A 20,358-nucleotide genomic window follows, 5' to 3' on the forward strand; every position below is an offset into this window, starting at 1 on the left:
AAGCCCTGTACGTGTAAATGCTAGAAAAAAATGTCTGATCCTGCTCAATGGTGAAAGATATTATCCGGCAGTCAATAGTACATTTACGCAACAATTTTAAACATAATGATAAGTAAAGGTTTCCCTTTTTGTATTGATGATCATTAAAACAAAATCAATATTTCGTTCCTCTAATTTTTCGCTTGCACGATACCTATAGATGAAGGTTACCTACTCCATAATCCTTATCATACGCATACTGAATATGTTTAATTATTTTTTTTATGTGTGTGTATGTATGTTTCTCTAATTCTTAGCTGATTAATCCCTTTTCCTGACCTGTTGATCATTTCTTTGCAACCAACATGTGGTTTGTTTGACCTCAGTTCTTCATTGGTCAAAATACAGTTATGACGTCAAACGTTCTTGCGTTCCTCTAAATTTCCTATTGTGACGTCAAGAAAAAAGACGACTATGTCTGATGACGTTACATAGAAAGAACACATCTTTTTGCAGATCATTGGAAAAGAGGATAACTTTTGTCTGCACATCGTCTAAAAATCATCAGAGAAACAGATTCAACCACCAAATCTCGTACGATACGATATTTCTCAACTCTCGACAGTTTCAAAATTGAAAATTTAACTCTCTCGAGTGTAGAAATATCGTATTGCACTCGTCAAATGATAGCCTATTGTACGCTGATTCCAAAAATATATGGTTTCTATACATTTTTTTTTAAATAAGGGAGATAATTTGTCACTTCCGGTCTGAAAAATGTTACTTCCGGTATAATTTGAATGTTTACTTGACACTGATTCCAAAAATATATTCTTTTATTTAAATAAGTACAAAAAATCGCTACTTCCGGTTTAAACAAGGTCACTTCCGGTTGGATTTTCCAAGGTCAAATGGCTTGCAACCTAATGCAAAAAGTCCCATTGCTTTATCATTTTACATATGAGGTAAAAGCAAAGGTCAAAATCTAGAACGTCAAATTTACCTATGACCGTGAGCTCAATTTCAAGGTCATTAACCAAGGACCTCAAATTAAAAGACCCTAGGTCTTAATTATATATGGTTAATGAGTTACAGCCCTTGGATGGTGTAAACTTCCCAAAAAAACGTGTATGGTGTAATGGTGTATGGCATATGGTGCAATGGTAGAAGGTGTATGGTGCTATGGTGTATGGTGTAAGGGGAATCGTGTAGTGGTGTATGGGGAATGGTGTGATTGTGTAACGTGCGATCGGGAATGGTATGGATGAATGGTGTACGACATTTCATTGGTTGAAACTGAAGTTCATTTTATTTTAATTTTTCGGATTGTAAACATAAACAATAATAATAATCTTATTGTTCTTTTTTCTCAGTATAACTTTACTCGTTAGACTCTATATGTTATAGATATTATGCACATATTAAAAAATCTTTTTTTTTCATATTCTTATTTACATTAAACAATGGCTATAAAATTACACACTTGTGATCACATGCAGTTATCATAAAAGAAAGGATTTTTTTTAAACTAGAAGGCGGATAGAAAGGTTATCCACGCATCGGAACAATATTTTTATATCATGGGTTATCAACATCATTTATAACGTTGCTTCGTCCCCCATTTTTGACAGTCTCTTTATAAATATTCATCGTAATTCACCTTTGTTTGCTTTGGATTTACGATTCTGTTTTCCAAAAAATGTCCAAAGGAAAATTGTACAGTGTTATTGCACATAAGGTGTTGTATAATTATGAACAACCTCGTCAATTTCGTTAGATTTGTCTTTACGGAATATACTTTTCCTGAACTACTGAGTTTAAATCATCACACCTCAGCAAGCACGACTAATTTATGCGCAGACCAACCCATCACACAATAGCCCAAAAGGAATCTGTGACGTACCCATCCATATTCAGAAGTGGGAAATACAGATACTGATACTGACTTTAGTGACAGTTTTATATTACAAATACAGAGATGAAATGCTGGCACTCTAAATTAAAGTGGACAAGATTTTGTAGTCAATATTTATGTCATATGTATTATATAAGCTATCCTAACACCAAAATATTATTGCATTATAATGCGGCTATATATATTTACATAATAAAGTGCAAATATGGTCAGTTTTGTTTGATGCTGTTGAATAATTTTGTTATATGAGTCATCCTGAGGTATTAAAATTACTGAAATTTTGTTGCGAGACCATATTTTGAAAAAAAAAAGAGGACATGCTGGCTATCTTGATTGATGGGGACAAATTTTTTGTTTTCATTGTATTGCACTGTTGCTGTCATTTTTATTATACAATCCATCTTGACATCAAAATATAGCGGATTTACTATGCGGCTACATAGATTTACATAATAAAGTGCAAATATGGTCAGTTTTGGTTGATGCGTTAAAATGATTTTGTTATACGAGCCAGCCTGAGGTATCAAAACTACTGAAATTTTGTTGCGAGACAATATTTTGTATTAAAAGAGGACATGCTGGCTATCTAGATTAATGGGGACAATTTTTTGTTGTCATTTGTGTTGCAATGTTGCTGTCATTTCTCTTTTACAATCCATTCTGACAATAAAATATAGCTGATTTACTATGTGGCATAGATATACATAATAAAGTGCAAATATGGTCAGTTTTGGTTGATGCGTTAAAATAATTTTGTTATATGATTCATCCTGAGGTATCAAAATTACATAAATTTTGTTGCGAGACTATACGCGTATTTTTAGATACAAGAGAGGAGAAAACTCTAATTTAATGTTAGCGCACTCTTTAAACCAAAATGAATGTGTTACCACATGTCGCAACTAACAATTTAGTAATAATATGTTGTCGATATCTTATACGGTTTTTGAAAAGAAGTGAAAATAAACCAAAATCAAAATTTCGAATATGACCTTGACCTTTGACCTTGACCAAATTTTCTTTTTTTTTTTGGACCAAGGACCCCAAATTAAAAGACCCTATGTCTCTATCACTAATGGTTTACCAGTTAGAAATGCATATCACTTATATCAAATGCATTAGGGGAAATAACTCACATATTGAGTGTTAATATGGCTTCGGTCAAAATTGAACAAATCATGCGAAGGATATAACGAGCAATTTTATAAAATAAATTTGTCGCTTTCTTATACGGTTACGGAGGAGATGCAGTCACAAGGAAAACAGTGTTCGGGGAGATAACACCTACAAAGAAAAGTATTCGGTTATGCAGGGTGAATTTCAAAGGCGCATAAACTGTTCGATATCATATACCAAACATCTAAGCGACATCTTGCGAAACAAAATGTATACGCAAGAAATAAAAGTGGCGGGAAAAGAAAAAGAAAAAAATAATCAGAACAAATACAATAGATCTTTCCATCGAAAAGTGGAAAGACCTAATGATGGGTTGCTATGGAAACGGTGTTACCTATTTTTTTTATACAATGGCCTCCTGAGAAAGAACACAAAAATTGCAATTCTGACCAATTTAATTGACATAATATAGTATAATATTTACAATAAAGTGGAATATGCTGTAATTTATCTTAAAGTACTGTATTTTAAGTTTCATATCATATAGAAAACTATTCATAATAATAATTCTGCATAATTCAAAACAACACTTTATTTATCCAAAGTTTGGCATTTTACCAAATCAAGAAAATTCCCTTTGGGAGCCAATTTTGAATAGAATTTTTTTACCTTTGCACACTGATTTGAAATTAAACTAATGGTAATATATGTAGAAGATATATAGTTGGATAACCCCCCCCCCCCCCAAAAAAAAAATTGTGGGAAATTCCATGACCTTTATGTACATTGTCCTTGCTACATACCAAGTTTCGTCAACCTCAGTTCAGTAGTTTAAGAAGAGTTGCGCTGACAAATTAATTAATGATGATTTTTGGCAAATTTCTAAGTTCAAAGGGGCATAACTTCAACAGAAATTAGCGGATCAAAATTCCCGGTAGTATGCACAACTACATATGATTTCCTTGCTACATAACAAGTTTCCTATTCGGTTCAGTAGTTTAAGAGGAGTTGCGATGACAAACTAGTTTATGACTATTTTTGAAAAATGTCTAAGTTCAAAGGGGCATAACTTCCACAAAAATTAACGGATCAAAATTTCCTGTTAACATGCACAACTACATATGGTGTTCTTGCTACATACCAAGTTTCATCATAAAATTCGGTTTAGTAGTTGAAGAGGAGTTGCGCTGAGAAACTTTGTGACGGACAGACGAATAAGCCAAAAACAATATGTCTCCCCACCAAACTGGTGGATGGGGAGGGGAGAGACATAATGTATAAATTTCGGGGTTAAGTTTTTTATATCTTTCAGTGCCACTTCCCTGCCTAAAAATCAAGGTAGTTAGCCTACCAGGGTTATGTCATGATCAAGGTTGTGTATTTGATGCATAGGTGTTATAAAAGATATACTGGAAATTCAGAAATTATTGGAATGTTTTTATTAATGCGAAAAATGTGAAAAATGTCAGAATCAGGTTTGCAATTACCTAAATGCGCATTCACATTTTCAGTGGCGATTTTCCTTCACAAAAAAAATTTCAATCGCATTAATAAGAGATCACTGGTCAGGGATTTGCAATAATAAATACACTCATTACTTTCTGAATTTACAGTTACTAGAAATATTAAAAAAAATAAAGTATTTCAAAAATACTTATAAAACACAGATATTTCACTATGAACCTGTTCATCTTATTCTAAAATTATAGAAAACATTCTTTCAAAACGTTCCTTTTCAAAACCGAACATTTACTGTCTGCAGTTGCAGCTATTAAATCTGTTTCATCTATCTACTTTTCTTTTTGCACAAGTCTTGAGAAATAGCTAGCTACTTGTTGTGATGTTAGATATTGGGATCTAGAGAACCTGTTTTCTCCATTTTTTAAGGCATATCGCATCTCCTCAGCTACTTTTGATGGATCCTTTTTTCTTCCAGTTGTTTTCCCAATCATATATTTTTCATGCAAGTAAGCCTTTTGGTCTTGTGTGAAAATTGTTTTTGGTTTGTTCACTTTTAATGCCCATCCTTTGTTTAGTTTGTCAGTAGCAGTGTTGTTGTTGTTGGCAGGTTGTTTTGTAAATGACACTGCTAAATTCCAATCTTCCAATTTCTGAGCATATAAAACCTTTGTTCTTTCTGCAAGGCTAAGTTTTTCTTCCTTTATATTACAGTTACCCAACAAGATGTGTTTATCTAATGAGGATGAATGTTTAAAAGAACGTGTACATCCTTCCTCAGGACAAGTAAAGATTTTTGCTATTGTCCGTCACTTCTTAAGAACTGGCTCTGTAGTTGTTGTACCTTTATCATAATTATCATTTTGTGTATTTTCATCATTATTATCATTATCATCATTATTATCCTCTTCATCATCATCACCATCATCATCTTCTACAAAAAAATTAATAGAAAATTCAGTGTAAGTTTTGAGAAATATGATCATTTGCATATGATGGAAAGTCATCATGGAAAATATGAAAGAAATCCATCATAGTATAACATAAGAGTTGTCTATACAAGACCTTGTAAGTGTTGTGCCATAAAATGGTTGTGAAGGTGTGAGCTTTTGCTCCATGTTGAAGGCCTAACTCTGATACGAAGAACAACAATAAAAGCACTGTTCATTTGCTTTTTTTTTGTCATGTATGTAAATGGATTTTGTATCATGAATTTATACATTATATCTCTTCTTTTATAGTATCTTTTGAAACTAATTTCACAAAGAAAAACAAATTGTTACATATACACTGTTCTTTCAATCTGATAAAACATAACTACCTCTGTCAACAACTTCTGAACCCACTGTAGCAAGCTGGGAATGTATCACAGCAATTTTCTTATAATGCTGTTCCATGATATCAACTTTCCTAAAATGTAAAATATAAGCAAATATATTATTTCTTATAAATTAATTAAAAGGGATCTTGTATGGATGCTAATATCAATATACTGAAGTGCATATATATATGAACTGTGAATTACAACTGATTATTGTATAAATCGTGAAGATTCATGCATATAGCAAAGATTCTTTAGTTGTGAATTTCTAACAGATAAATGCTGAAGGTCAAATGACATAACCCTCAGTTTTTTTTTTATTTCTAGTCACCCGGAGTATCAAAAATAGATATTCTTTCTTCACTTATATTATTTATGCACACCATTTTGGTTATGATTTTGTAAATTTGGTCAAGAGATATCACATTGTAACAAGATACATGTACCATTACAGATTAACAAAATAACATTATGATGGGAGAGGCAACATATTGTCGTTCACTTAAACTATAATCTAGAAACAATTATGTGGGTAGCAGAAGTTGATACAGTTGAATATCATAGTAGAAGGAAACTTTCTTCCATTCTAAGGTTTAATGAAATATTTTTGAGAAATGTTAACAATGATATCCAAAGTGACTAAAATGGCTCTTCAAGCTACAGTTGAGCTGATAAATAAATCATAAAATTATATTACCTTGACCAATATCATAAGCTCTCCAAACTTGCAATCCATTATCGGTAAACTTAAAATTGTGTAGCATAGAAATCAATGGAATACTTCTCAGTGAGACCTTTTCATCATCAGCATTAATAACAGGACTTATAACTTTCACCCTGTACTGGCCTGAAAAAAATGATAAAAGAAATAAGATGATAATTTGGCATGCACTTGATAAATAATACATTTTTAGCAATGATGAAATTTGTCGGGACCCCACGACGGATGCCGTTGACGGAGCAGGAACTGCTTACCCTTTCGGAGCACCTGGGTTCACTCCTGATTTTTATAGGAGATCGTGTTGTCCATGTCTTTTAGTTTTCAATGTTTCTTGTGTTATTTTCTGTCGTGTGTTTGGGTTCCCGTGTACGTCTGTCCCTTCGACTTACGTCTTTGTTGATTGCTCCCTAGGTTTTTTTGTCATTATTTGTTAAGGAATCAAATTGAATGAAACTAACCTGTATTTTTTTTCACTTTTGTGTAAAAGAATTGTCTTAGCACATTTTGTATCAAAACACTTCCAAGATGAGATAATGAGATACTAGTACAAGTACATACGTATACTGTAATACATATGAGAAACTCATTGAAAACAAGTGTGGACACAGACCAGCATGGTAGTATCCAGCATTCTGAGAGTATTGCATGGCAATACATAGCCCCCTACCATTTAAAAATTCGAACTGTATGTGTAAATTGTCATGTTAAAACTATGGATACCAAATTTCAAATCAATATAACGGTAGTCATGACTAAAAAAAAATGCAGAAAATTGAATAATTGTGTGATTTTTCTAGGTCTAAGGATCATATAACTCTGCCAAATATCATCAGATCAGCAAAAAAATTTAAACTTGATCTGTAACTTGTAATGGTGAAACTATAAACCAAATATCAAATCGTAATCTTAAAGTAAGACAAAAAAATAGTGGAAAATGTATTTCTTGCATGAATTTTCTAAGTCCAAGGGCCATAAGTCTGCAAAAAATCATCATACCGGAACACAATTTGCACTATATCTGTAACTTGTAATGGTTTAACCAAATGCCAAATTTCAAGTTAATATCTAGAAGCATTAAAAAACAAAATGTTGAAAACCAATTATTTGATTGAATTTTTCAAGTCCAAGGCCCATAACTCTGCAAAAAATTATTAGACCGGAACAAAATTCAAACTTGATCTATAACTTGTTATGGTTAAACTATATGGCAGATATAAAGTCAATTCCTTCAAGCATGACGAAAACAAGTGCGGAAAACAGATTACTTATGTGATGGCTCTAAGTTCAAGGGCCATAACTCTGCAAAAAATCATCCGACCGGAACAAAATTAGAACTTAATCTGTAACTTGTCATGGTTATACCATATACCAAATATCAAACCAATTTCTTCAAGCATGACAAAAAAAAGTGTGGAAAGCTAATTTGCCGGACAGACGGACGGACAGAGTACAAACCTAAAGTCCCCTTCAACTTCGTTGGTAGGGGACTAAAAATTAAAAAGTTGAATAATTCAAGTTTTCTAGGATAATACTTTGACTATAATTGCATATCAAATATTCTTAAACTCATTGCCATCAATATAATTAACATACCAGTTTCATTTTGGTGTGCAGTTGTCACATTATTGCCCTCGTTTACATGTCTTTTAATTGCTGACTTGATATGGGATGCCTTCCTGTCACATGGGCCCTTCCCATCCTGAGCCTCACAAAAATTGTAGGATTTTATTTTCTTGCCTAGCTCTTGATGTAAAGTGGCTATGGTCAAGGTACTTTTGCAGCAACCAGCATTATCTGACCATATGTTGACCTTTTTGACAGATGAAATATTTTGAACCACATCGACAAGAATAGCTCCAGTTGTAGCTGCATCTTGAGGGGTGGGTTGTTCAAATATATGCACATGTGTAAGAAATTTCACACTTCCCTGTGTTTTTAACATAGTAACGGTGATGTGCCAATTAATGCCTCTCTTTCCAAACCAATCTGTCTGGCCCTCTCTAAATTTTCGCGGTAAAAATTTCATGGCCAAGTCAGCTACCATGAATGCCTCATTTTCCCCGAGACAGTTCACAACAGATTGTCTTGCCTTTTCTTAATTTTTTGATCGAAGGATATGACTCTTCCATTCATGAATATCGGCTATTGCTTTTTCCACCTGAAACAAAAAACTTTTTTGAACTTTTTTTTGTATATTAGAACAAAATACAATAAAACTTATGCTTATGTTCAAGTTCATATTCACCTCATTCTCACAATTATATCTAGAATTTAAGAAAACTAGTGAAATGTGAGATGTAGGTCAACTTTACATTTTTTGGAAGTATGTTGTCAGACTCTCGGTGATGCATCTCCTATACCAAGTCGCATACATGTTACTGTTATTCATTTAGTACTTGAGAAAAGAACTTGGATCTTTCTACATTGAAACCAAAAACAATGAGGAATGAAATTTGATAAAATGTTGTCTCTATCCAAAATGCATCTCCATACCAAATCACAGTATTCGTCACACAGTACCTTAGAAATGAACTAGGACAATAAAATTTTACCAGAATTTAAAAATACCTTAAAGATTACAGCTTCAGGATTATCCCAGTGTCTTTCAATTGCACTCTTCAAAATAAAAGATAATGTTTCATCAACAAAACAACACTGTTGGCATTCATCAGTATGTGAATGGTCATCACATTTTTGGCAGAAGGGTCCCTCTTCTTCACTCAAAGCATATGAACAACAGTGGTCTGCTATGGATGATGATCTATTTACATGTAGTTGGGAAAAAAAAACATAGTTGATTCAATCTTTGAAGTGGCTTCTGAGAAGATATATATATATATAGAATAATGGTTTTTTTGAAGGTCATATTCCTATAAACCCCCAAAAACTTTGTTTTGAGGGAGGGGGGTTAACGAAAGTACTGTATCAGACCCTTTTTGGCCCTTTTTCAGAAACAGGTGAAGCCAGAATCCCAATTTAAAAAATAGCCAAAGTAATATGCCAATAAAATGTGTAAACATTTCATAAGGCTCTGTAAATTACCCAAATTAGACACAAAACCATTGATTCTATGAATGGATAACAGACCCATAACCTTATAACAATGTACAACCACAAAATATTTTGAAGTCGTATGAAAAAGGGAATATAAAAACTAATAAAAACCTTAAAATCTGTTTTCAAGTAATACTTTGCTACCACCAAATTATCCAGTGTTTTCTTCTTTTTATCCAAGGTTAAATCAAACTGTTCTACAGTTTCTGTCAGATTAATTTACAAATAAAAAGCTAGAATGTTTACAAATGAAATTCATTAAAAAAATCATTCAAAGGGCAATAACAAAAATAGGGAATTTCCCAAATTTGAACTTGGCCAAGATATTCTCACTATAACGCTTGTTTATAAATTTGAAGTCAACCGGTTAAGAAATAAAAATTCTTGAGCGCTTACAAATCCGGACGGACAGACCCGGCATTTCCATATCCTCCGCATTGCACAGTGTGCGGGGAACAATAAAAGTTAGATTGAATAAACAGCTTTACGATCAGTATCAGAACCTTGTAGACACTCTAGACAATAATCACAGAGTGATCTCAAATGAACAAAATGATTAAACATGAAGTTAGTACATTGAAAGTTCTTGAATTCTTTTTTTCTTTAGCTCATAAGATAAAAATAGAGCATCTTTGCCATGACGACAAGGAGATGCTTCATCTTGTTGTGTTTGCTTTAATATAGATACGATACGTAGCCTCACTCACAGCATTGCGCTCGTCGGGGCTACGATACGGTCCTTTGCCTCGTAACGTAGCAAAACGAATTCACTATAACGTTCAACATATAGACATATTTTATATAAACCTGTTCAATAGAATCAATTCAAACATCATTTATCGAAAAAATGATGTCACTCGGTTATCAAATACCTTTCTTCAAGTTTTTTGAGACAAACTGTTGACATTTCCAAAGTTAGTCGAAGAAAGTCGGTCAACACGCTTGGGAATCTATAAAATGTTAATTTTTTGGTGTTTTTTTAGCTGATTTATTGAGGAAATATATATCCATGTTAAAAAAACGAGTTAAAGTGAACGACATTTCTTTAAATATTGCCATAAAACCCCAGTTGTGAATCACAACGGTGTGCTACATTATGAAACATGGGACCGTGACGTAGCCCCGACGAGCGTAAGGCTGTGAGTTGGGCTACGTTACCGTATCTAGCTTTAATACTGCAAATTTTGATAAAAATGAAATTTTCAATGATACCTACATGTACATTATAACCACTAGTAAGTCGATGAGGTCTGAGATTATACTGTTCTTCATATTGAAAGCTACATGTATCACCAAGGTTGTCACTGTTCATCAAACACTGTATAGAAAAAATGTTTACTTATATCAAATGATAACTGAGTCTTTAAAAACATAAACCACAGTAAGCTTATCCATTAACAGGCTATCCTGACTCTCTGTGATTTTTATGTTTGTTTTTGTTCATTATATGTGTACAATTTGTGAATAGTGGTTTGTTTTTCCTATTGTTGTATGGTCTGTCATTGTTGGCATGTCCTGTTATCTTCTTTGTATTAATTATTACATGTATAAAGGTAAACAAAAATAAAGTTAATTTTAATATCAAAGATTTTGGGTTAAATGTTTGTTAAAATAAGATGTGAAAATTTTGGACATATTTTATGGACCCCTCGTAGGCAAAATTCAAAAAATCTTATTTTGATGAGTTTATTTGTACTGAGAAAATGGGACAACACAATTTGCATAATGATATATATACAGTACATATATGACTTGAGGTTTTAAAGTACTTAATGAACTCACATATTCAATAATAATAATGTTAATATTTTGCATTTGCTTTGCGTGAATATTGATTGCAATTTGTACATAGTTTAAGATTTGAAGAAAAATTTGTAGAAGAAATTAATACTATGCCCTTCAAAATAACACACATAAATTTGAAGTATCGTCATTTTTTTCCTCAAGATGTATTACAAATGCTGAAATATACTGAATGTCAATAGAAAAACAACACCTATGTGTGTTTTGCATTGAATAAAAATTCACTGTGTCAGATCTTCTAACTAAATTTGCTCAGTTCAAAATTGAGAGAAAACTAACCAAACCAAAATTTTGTTAAACTTCAATTTAATATCTAACAAATATTTTAATATTTTTTTAGCAAAAAATAAATTGGGAGGATCAAAATATTTTCTTTTGGTATTCAGACTTTCAGTAAATTATTTTAATAATGTATCATGATGTTTGATATACCCCTTTATACGACATTCGGACTGATAAAATTAAGCCCATTAACAGATAGAGATACCATACATGTACATTGACTCTGAATAAAATAAGAACATGTACTAGCATTATAACTTACATTTTTATTTGAAAAATTTTCAGCCAGGCTACACAAATTGGATTGCCTACAATAAAGGGTCTTTCTGCATATTGGACATATTGCTGAAACATACAGTTCAAATTAATTTTTTATAAAGATACATTTTTAATACATGCCGATACATTTGTACCGATAAAATAAGTATTAATAACTTTCTCTTACATTCAAAACCATTTATTTCCAACTCACTTACCATCTTACTTCTGTTATACTAAAATTTTGTTATCAAATCATTAATGCAAATTTGAAGTAGAATTATCCAGGAATAATAGAAAATAACTATCATTCATAGTTTCCAAAATATTTTGTAGTTTCTGCTTTTAAAATGAAAGTAAAGTGTAATGTTCATTGTTTTTGGGGGAATTCTTTTTGATAAGAATATATAAATTATTTTATCAGTAAAAATAAAAAATAGAATAAATGAACAAAATATACTTCTTTTTGTTACATGTAACAACTCTTAACATTTTTCAGACCTTGATTGTCTTGTTTTATATGTCTCTTTCATTTTTGATGATTTTTTTATGTACATGTACATAAGTTTTTAATATGAATAAAAACAGGTCCAAGAGCCAACCCCCCCCCCCCCTCCCCTCTTAGTAAATAGATGTTTGCCCCATAAGAGAAAAAATGAAGTTTAGAGTACACTTAAATATTTTGAAATAAAAACCTGTCAGTTTTTGCTGAACTTATTTTGTACCGTTGTCGTTGACAGGTTGTGCTGCATGTCTTTGAAGTGAAATTCTGTTCCAACCAATGCACTGATTGGTGCTAACATTTATTTCACATAGCACACAATAAGTACGAGGGGTAAAAGACAAATATTTTCAATTTTCAGACGGCGTTCTTGTTTACTTTCTGCAAACATCAGTAATATTTTGGGTAGGGGAAATAAATGAATAAAATCATGCAATGTAAGTGCGTTTTTTCCTTTTTGGATAACTTTAGAAAGATTTCAGCCATTTATGCAATAACCTGACCGTTCCTCGTAAATTTTATAATAGTTGTCACTTATTTTGAATATGAATGACATTTTGATTTAATCCATAATGATCCAGTATTGATGCCTCGTTTCGTAATGCATGGCTGTGATTCCGTAATGCCCAGTTGTTGAAATTTTATGTTTATAAAACATGGGCATTTCTATACATATTGTAGTAAGTTGGTTAATAAATATAAATAAAAAAATATGTGATGCTCTGTTATAAAAAAACATTAATTTTTATTATTATACTTACGAGTTCCACCTGGAAATATTATTCCTGTTCTAGCATGAATCTCTCTCACATTTTCCAAAGATACATTTCTGTCTGCCTTTACCCCATACCATCCTCCATATATTTTATTGTCTTTGTAATGAGACGAAATTATATCAGGTATCCCACATATTTTAGATTTACATCCTGCTTTGTTTTGATTCAAAAACCTGTGAAAATGTTCACTGCACACTTGAAACTTCTGTGTAATATCACTTCGCAGTAGACCAGCCTCAGTAAGAATAATGGACTGCAATGCTGATGACAAAGAAGTCAGTGTGGTATTTTCACCTGCGCATTCACATATCTGTGAGCTTTTAAAGCTACAAAGGGACATGGTTATTTACTGACCATAATGTTTTAACACCCTGTTGATCACTGATCACTGTTGTCTGCAAATTTTTTCCATTTGTGTATAATTCCTGTGTACACCATGTGTGCTTTTATATCAGAATAGTTCTGTCAGAGGAGATAACTCTATATTCTCAATAATGAATAATGAATATTTTCTTGATACTTTTCTTAAGGAAATGCTTGAATATCCCATTCAATTTACAAGTTTATTTGGTTATTTATATGGTATAGATTATATTGAAGTCACATTATACTTTGAAGTTAGTGTGGAAAGGAATGAAAACATCCACAGATTTTAAGGATATATGGACCACTAAATTCTTTAAAAAGTAGAAAACCTTGATAAATCTGCATATTGGCCAATTAAATCTTTTGACAAATTAAAATAAGCTTGAAGAAAATTTTTCATGACATTAAGCAGTCTACAAACAAAAATTTAACAAGATTTTAATTACCTTTATTTTTATCTGAAAAGTCATGTTTCCATGGCAACAACAGGGTGACACATTATGATTATGGAGTGACAAATATTTTTGTTTTGAAAATTGAAACATAAAATGTATTAAGGTCAAATTTGGTGAAATTCTGTATCATATGATGGCCAGCTCATTTTTATATTTACAGAGAATTGATATTAATAACGATAAAGGTACCAATTTCACTGTATAATATGCATCTTTCAGCGAATAATTTCTCTTTGGTGATAGTCGAGGGCAAAATATTTGAAATTCCAAAACTTTATAAAACATTGAAGAGCTGATCATAAGTATAGCCAAATGTGTACAAGGAGCTTTATATGAGAAAGAGATATTCCTTAATTCGAATTGATTTATAAAATTTTATAACTGTTACAGCAAATTTCAATTTATTATGATTCAAAAGCTCACACCTCACTGTTTAAATTTAGAATGATCGTAGCATCCTTTTATTCGCTTTTTTCATACGCGTCACACATTGGAATGCATATGCTCCCATATTCTTGAAGAAAATCCACTCTCCTCTTTTTAAGTCCGATAGTTTGATGTTTTCTATAATTAAATCTACAGCATCACACGTCGGTCCCCTTATAGTGATATCATATACCTTTTCGTCGTCGTCCTGAAAAGAAATAAATCTTTATTCATATCCACCTGCCCTTAATTCTTCGATTCGCTTGAAATGATATCTCCAAAAAGACACAACACATCCTGAACTATTACAAATAGACTACACATTTTCTAGAAAAAGGTTAAAAATGTAGATATGAAACTATGCCTGACGTCTTGTTTAAATTTTGAAATGATGTTCATATTGGAAGCACGTACAAAGTGTATAGTAAGATAGCCGTATACTCGATGCATTTATGAATAAAGCATCAACAAGCGTCTATAATCCAACCAAATATTCGAAGGAATAGTATATGCTTGTATCTGGCATTTGATACAACAAATGAATTGATAGTGCAAACAGTGTGACAAGACCTTATGGTCACAACAAATAATGCCACAAATGCTAATGACATAACGAAGCTTAATTTCCTCAATCTTATATTCATTAAAAATCCGCTTGAACCTGAAACTTGTCGTTTAACACACATCTGTAACGGATACATACTGTTGTGAAACACCTGACTCGCGTGACTTTATATTGTTACGCATGACCATTGTGTCAAGTTATATGCCTGACTTATCTAATATTAGTTCTTAATACTACAGACGTGTATATTTTATTACTAAATTATGTAATATGGATTGTGGCGGTGAATATTCTGGATAATACATGCATGTAAAGGTAATTGTATGCAGTATCACTGACATTTAATTTGAACAAAATAAAATCTTTGATTGTAGTTATATTTTCCACATGATGATTTGAGAGTTTAACCACAACAAAAACAAATTCAAGTGGAGAGATCTATAGCAATAAAAATATATTACCTTTCACCAATTACGGTTAATTGCAGTGTCTTTGCAAATTGAAGCAGCTGTGATGCTTTCAAAGGATGACATCCGAACTTTTCTTTTTAAAGGATGTTTTACCTTGTGATTTTATTGTGGACATATTCGTAATATCAGTCTTTAAATCATGAAATAAACATGTTAGATAACAGTGACATAAAATGCCAAGTTTACAAAATTAATATACCAAGTCATTGCAAACATCAGGTATAACACAGCGGGAGAACAAGAACCCTACACCTTGTACCTTTTTATATTAGAAATATAACTTATATCTATGTGATGTGTTCTACCAAATTATTTTAGTAATTAATTGAATAAAGGGGATGTTGGGTATATATCAATGAGACATCATTCCTGCATTTTTTCATTTGTGTATACCCATTTCGAATGTTTGAGATTTCTTGGAATAAATTTTGTAATTGCTGAAACTAATTTGATCATGAACGTTCTAATATAGCTAGAAAGTGTTGACCAGTTGGAGAAACAAGAAATTCTAGTCAATAGCAACGAGACGATTGTTACCAAACAAAATATGGGATGTGTCATTTTTATATCATATATCACTCACGTTTATTGATTTTTTGAAGTATCATCAATGTATACTATTTTTGATAATAATGGTCACGAACAGGTTGACAGTTTCATAGCATGAAGCTTCTCTATCTTATTTCTCCTAGAACAGAGGAATTGGTCCTCTTTTTTTTACGATTTTAACTGTATTTACCAGTCAGAACAAAATATAAGTCATTTCGGTAAAGTAGTTTGCATCATGACATTGTATAAAATTATAATTCTGATACGTTTTTATAAAATAATTTTTATCAGATACGTCTCAGAAAAACAAAGTAGAAAGGCGAATTCACAAGCAGCAGAGCAAAAATACCTTAACAGAACAGCAATAATCGTTAGATGTCTACTTTGCCTGAGGGATGTATAACGTTTGTTTCAGTATAGTTACACAATCAAAGAGCATCAGTCAAATCAAGTAAATAGTGAAGCACTGTCTACTAAGCAGATGATTTCAGTGCAGATTGACAGTCTATTAGCAGTGGCATAGACCCTATGGCAGTAACTTGTCAGCTATGGTCGCGACTGACAGTATTTTAATCAAAATCAATACAATATTTGAGACCATCATAATCAAAAGGACATTGACTCCACAATGAATATAAATGTATAACATCAAGTTTATGCCTTAATACTTTGCGGCATGATATACTTCTTTGATCTTTTCTAGTTCATCCTCACAATCAAATGCAATCATAGCTACGTCATTATCAGAGGCATATCTAAAAAATGATAACTGCTTATATGGGTTGGCATAGATTATTCTGGTCGGATCAACCCAACATCCAGAATTTTCTGTATTTCAATCTAAAGAGAAAACAAGTATCTTAAAAAAGATTATCGCTTCATAAATTAATCAATTATCCCTAAAGGTGTATGTTTTTAGCAGGAAATCAACAGGTTAAAACTCAGGGAATAAAAGCTAGCAGTAAATATGTGAAAAAAAAACCAGTACTACATACGTCTTCATTGCATAATGTTACTTTCATGCGATATGTAGAGAAAACTAGTCAGCTTGTGACATAATATGACATGACCACATACGAATCGAACTGTTTTTTTTTACACCATATTTTTTTCAATCACAAAGTTATTTTATGTCATACGTTTTTTCTTTCTATTTCATTTACTACACCAATAACAAAGCGTCAATATTTATGAGCAAATATTGTAGGATTTTTTACAATGATACAACAGCTTTCCTATACAAATTTGACTTCTAAGCATATAAATTGAGTAAAGAGAATCGACGTTGGTGTTATTTTTCATTTGTAAGATCATCAATGATACCAGCTTTATTTTTCAGAACGCCAGACGCGTGCGTTTCGTCTACATAACACTCATCAGTGATGATCTAATCAAACAGGTTATAAGGCCTTGGCTATTTTCTAGACCTTTTGTTAAAAGCAAGAAGTTACCAGGGGCATTAAAATTTATAAAGTCGAAGAACAGACAACACCATTGTAATAGGAGTAGACGACAAAGATACATAATAGCTTCCGAAAATATATAATTAACATACATCTTACTTTATACCCAGGTGTAATCAGTTTTTGCTCTTTGTTCAGTTGTTGCACCCTTGGTGTAATAACAAGTAAATTATCTTATGACAAGTATTTTCTAATGACACATCATAACCAAAAAGAATGACAGTATTTTGTCAACAGCAAATGGAAAAGGAAAAAAAAGGATATGTCAATGGGGTAATCACACAAATCATATCGAATAAATACAGAAAACACTAAGGTCAAAAAGAAAAAAAACACTAGCGAAAAAACAACGAAAAAAAGCAAAACATTAGAAAAAAATTTAATTTTGAGCAAACATGAACCCCATCAGTAGCTGATCCTGAAGGTGAAGAAATTTATGTTTCACACGTGACACCCATATTCTTGCTCATGCATGTCAAAATCCGCTTTTAAGTTCAATTCGGTTATTTCACAATCAATGAAGAGAAGAAGGGATTTCGGTTATGACAAGTAAAACATATTATATTCAATAACGGTCAACCAAAATGAGCAAAATGAAATCCAAATATTATCTATAGCCCAACAAATATATGAAATGTGGTTTTATCATCAAATTGGATTGATTGTGACACCTTTTTTTTATTTCAATCTCGTTTACTTTCCTTGTCATGCATCTTCAAATATATTGCATCATATTAAAAAAAAGTACAATGTAAAGTTCACTGCAAATGTACATTTAATTTTGTGATGGCACTAACAGAGTGCAGTTTTTGAAGAAAAAAATGTATAATAACATATATAGGAAAATAGCAACATGCAAGTCTAAGCCCATCTTTGTATCGTAATAGAAAAGTATGTTTTTCATATCGTTAATTATTTGTCGTGTACCTATAGATGATAAGTCATTTGTAATCATTTAATATTCACTACGGTTTTTAAAACTATTATATCACCTTGCTTGCACAATCAAAGGACAGCCCCATGTCTGCCATTAGCCTCAGCACAGGATAAGAATCATCACATTTCACTGCTGTAAAGCAAAAATAAAAACAGTAACTTATGGACTTACAAAAGAGAGGCGAAATATACCAAAAGGACACTCAAACTCATAAGTAGAAGATAAACTGACAAAGCCATGGCTAGAAAAATAAAAAGACTAACAGACAAACAACAGTACACAAGATACAACATAGAAAACTAAAAACTGAGCAACACGAATCCAACCAAAAACTGGGGGTGATATCAGGTGCTCCGGATGGATAAGCAGATCCTGCTCCACATGTGGCACCCGTCGTGTTGCTCATGTTAGGTTATCATAATGTTTTATACAGTGACTTTTGTGTTTGTGTACTAGTGCTTTAACTGTTATTTCATGTTGCTCAGTCTTTAGTTTTCTATGTTGTGTTTTATGTACTGTTGTTTGTCTTTTCGTCGTTCTTCTTTTTGTCAGTTTGTTTACGACTTATGAGTTTGAATGTCCCTTGGTATCTTTTGCTCTCTTTTGCAATGATTATCAACTACTAGTTATGATCATACGCAGTATGTGGGATAACTTATCATTACATCTGATAACTTAAAATTGCCATGATAATGAGAGAAATAACTGGCATTTATAATATTATCAAAGGTATCATGGTTTAGTTCAGTGGTTGTCGTTGGTTCATGCCTGTCATATTTGTTTTTCGTAAATTGTTTTGTTATAAATTAGGCCGTTAGTGTTCTCAATTGAATTGTTTAAAATTTATAATGTCGGGGTCTTTTATAGCCGACTAAACGGTATGGGTTGTTCACATTATTGACGGCCGTACGGTTGCCTATAATTGCTTACATACACTTCTTTTGAATTTTGGTGGATAGTTATCTCATTGGCAATCATATCATGTCTCCTTATTTTTATATTAGTGCAAGCGCCACTATTGAGTCTTATGAAGACGAAACGCACGTCTTGCGTACAAAATTATAAACCTGGTATCTTTGATGAGATTCTACAACCACTAGGTAGATGCCACTGCTGGTAGAGTTTCGTCCTCGATGATATCATCAGTAGTCAGTATTTTGTTGATATGACATATACTTGATACATTAATTTTCTGTAAATTTACTTATTACAAATTGTTATAGTCTTTGATACGTATACGCAATAGAATAGGAATACTGAAATTATCGTGTTTGTCATAAATCCTATTTATCAGTTGTAGAATAGCATCGTTTTCAAGAAAATGTTCTTGATAAGACGAGACCTTTTTGTCTCTTGATTTATCTATATGACAAGTTGGCAGCGTTACACATTATCATTCAGTCGACACCAAATCAGTTTTTGTGCGTTATACAGTTATGAACTGTCACTGAAAGGCTCCTTTTTATGACTCGAAACTGATTTTTGAAGCACAGAAAACATTATCATCTATAAATATTTACCATAGAATGGTACAACTGTCGGAAAGCATTTCTTCCAAATCTTATGTTTTCTAATAATATCTCCTAGATCGCCAAAAAAGAAGGGATTCTCCTATCAAATATTTAAATTGATATCTAATTTCGTAGCTAGTGTTTGAAATATCATGTTGGTAAACAACCACTACAAAGATTGAGTATACTAGCTACTCTTGTTTTTGAATGCTCTGTCCTATGTGTATATAATGTTGTTGGCGAGGTGTCAGTGATAACACTCAACGCAGACATAAGTGTCACGTGTTTACTTTTTTTTCTGAGTCAACGTATTGTTTTTATTATATAAAAATGATGTAAAAATAAAATCTTTAATACCTTCATAAGGCATAAGCTAGAACAGATGGAAAGTTTCCATGAAGGGTTTTGAAGTTGACAATACGAAATCTGAA

General features: G+C 32.1%; 2 protein-coding genes and 1 long non-coding RNA gene across 5 annotated transcripts in view; 1 reads left to right on the forward strand and 2 right to left on the reverse strand.

Annotated features, from left to right (window-relative positions):
- Positions 1-20,358, reverse strand: part of LOC127712220 (beta-glucuronidase-like) — a 988,629-nt gene that overhangs the window by 461,424 nt on the left and 506,847 nt on the right. The window lies entirely within an intron of this gene.
- LOC127712224 (ornithine decarboxylase-like) overlaps positions 1-20,358 on the forward strand; it is a 787,891-nt gene that overhangs the window by 233,176 nt on the left and 534,357 nt on the right. The window lies entirely within an intron of this gene.
- On the reverse strand, positions 3,507-18,549 carry LOC127712236 (uncharacterized). Of its 2 annotated transcripts, XR_007986997.1 has the most exons (10): positions 18,472-18,549; positions 16,366-16,856; positions 13,171-14,640; positions 11,912-11,994; positions 10,781-10,882; positions 9,079-9,271; positions 8,104-8,668; positions 6,487-6,636; positions 5,790-5,878; positions 3,507-5,402 (listed from the first exon to the last, which is right to left on the reverse strand). It is a non-coding gene; the product is annotated as an uncharacterized LOC127712236 (long non-coding RNA). The 2 variants fall into 2 exon arrangements; XR_007986996.1 differs by having other exon boundaries at positions 13,171-16,856.

The sequence above is a fragment of the Mytilus californianus genome, unplaced genomic scaffold (assembly GCF_021869535.1).
Source record: "Mytilus californianus isolate M0D057914Y unplaced genomic scaffold, xbMytCali1.0.p SCAF_8, whole genome shotgun sequence".
Lineage (NCBI taxonomy): Eukaryota > Metazoa > Mollusca > Bivalvia > Mytilida > Mytilidae > Mytilus > Mytilus californianus.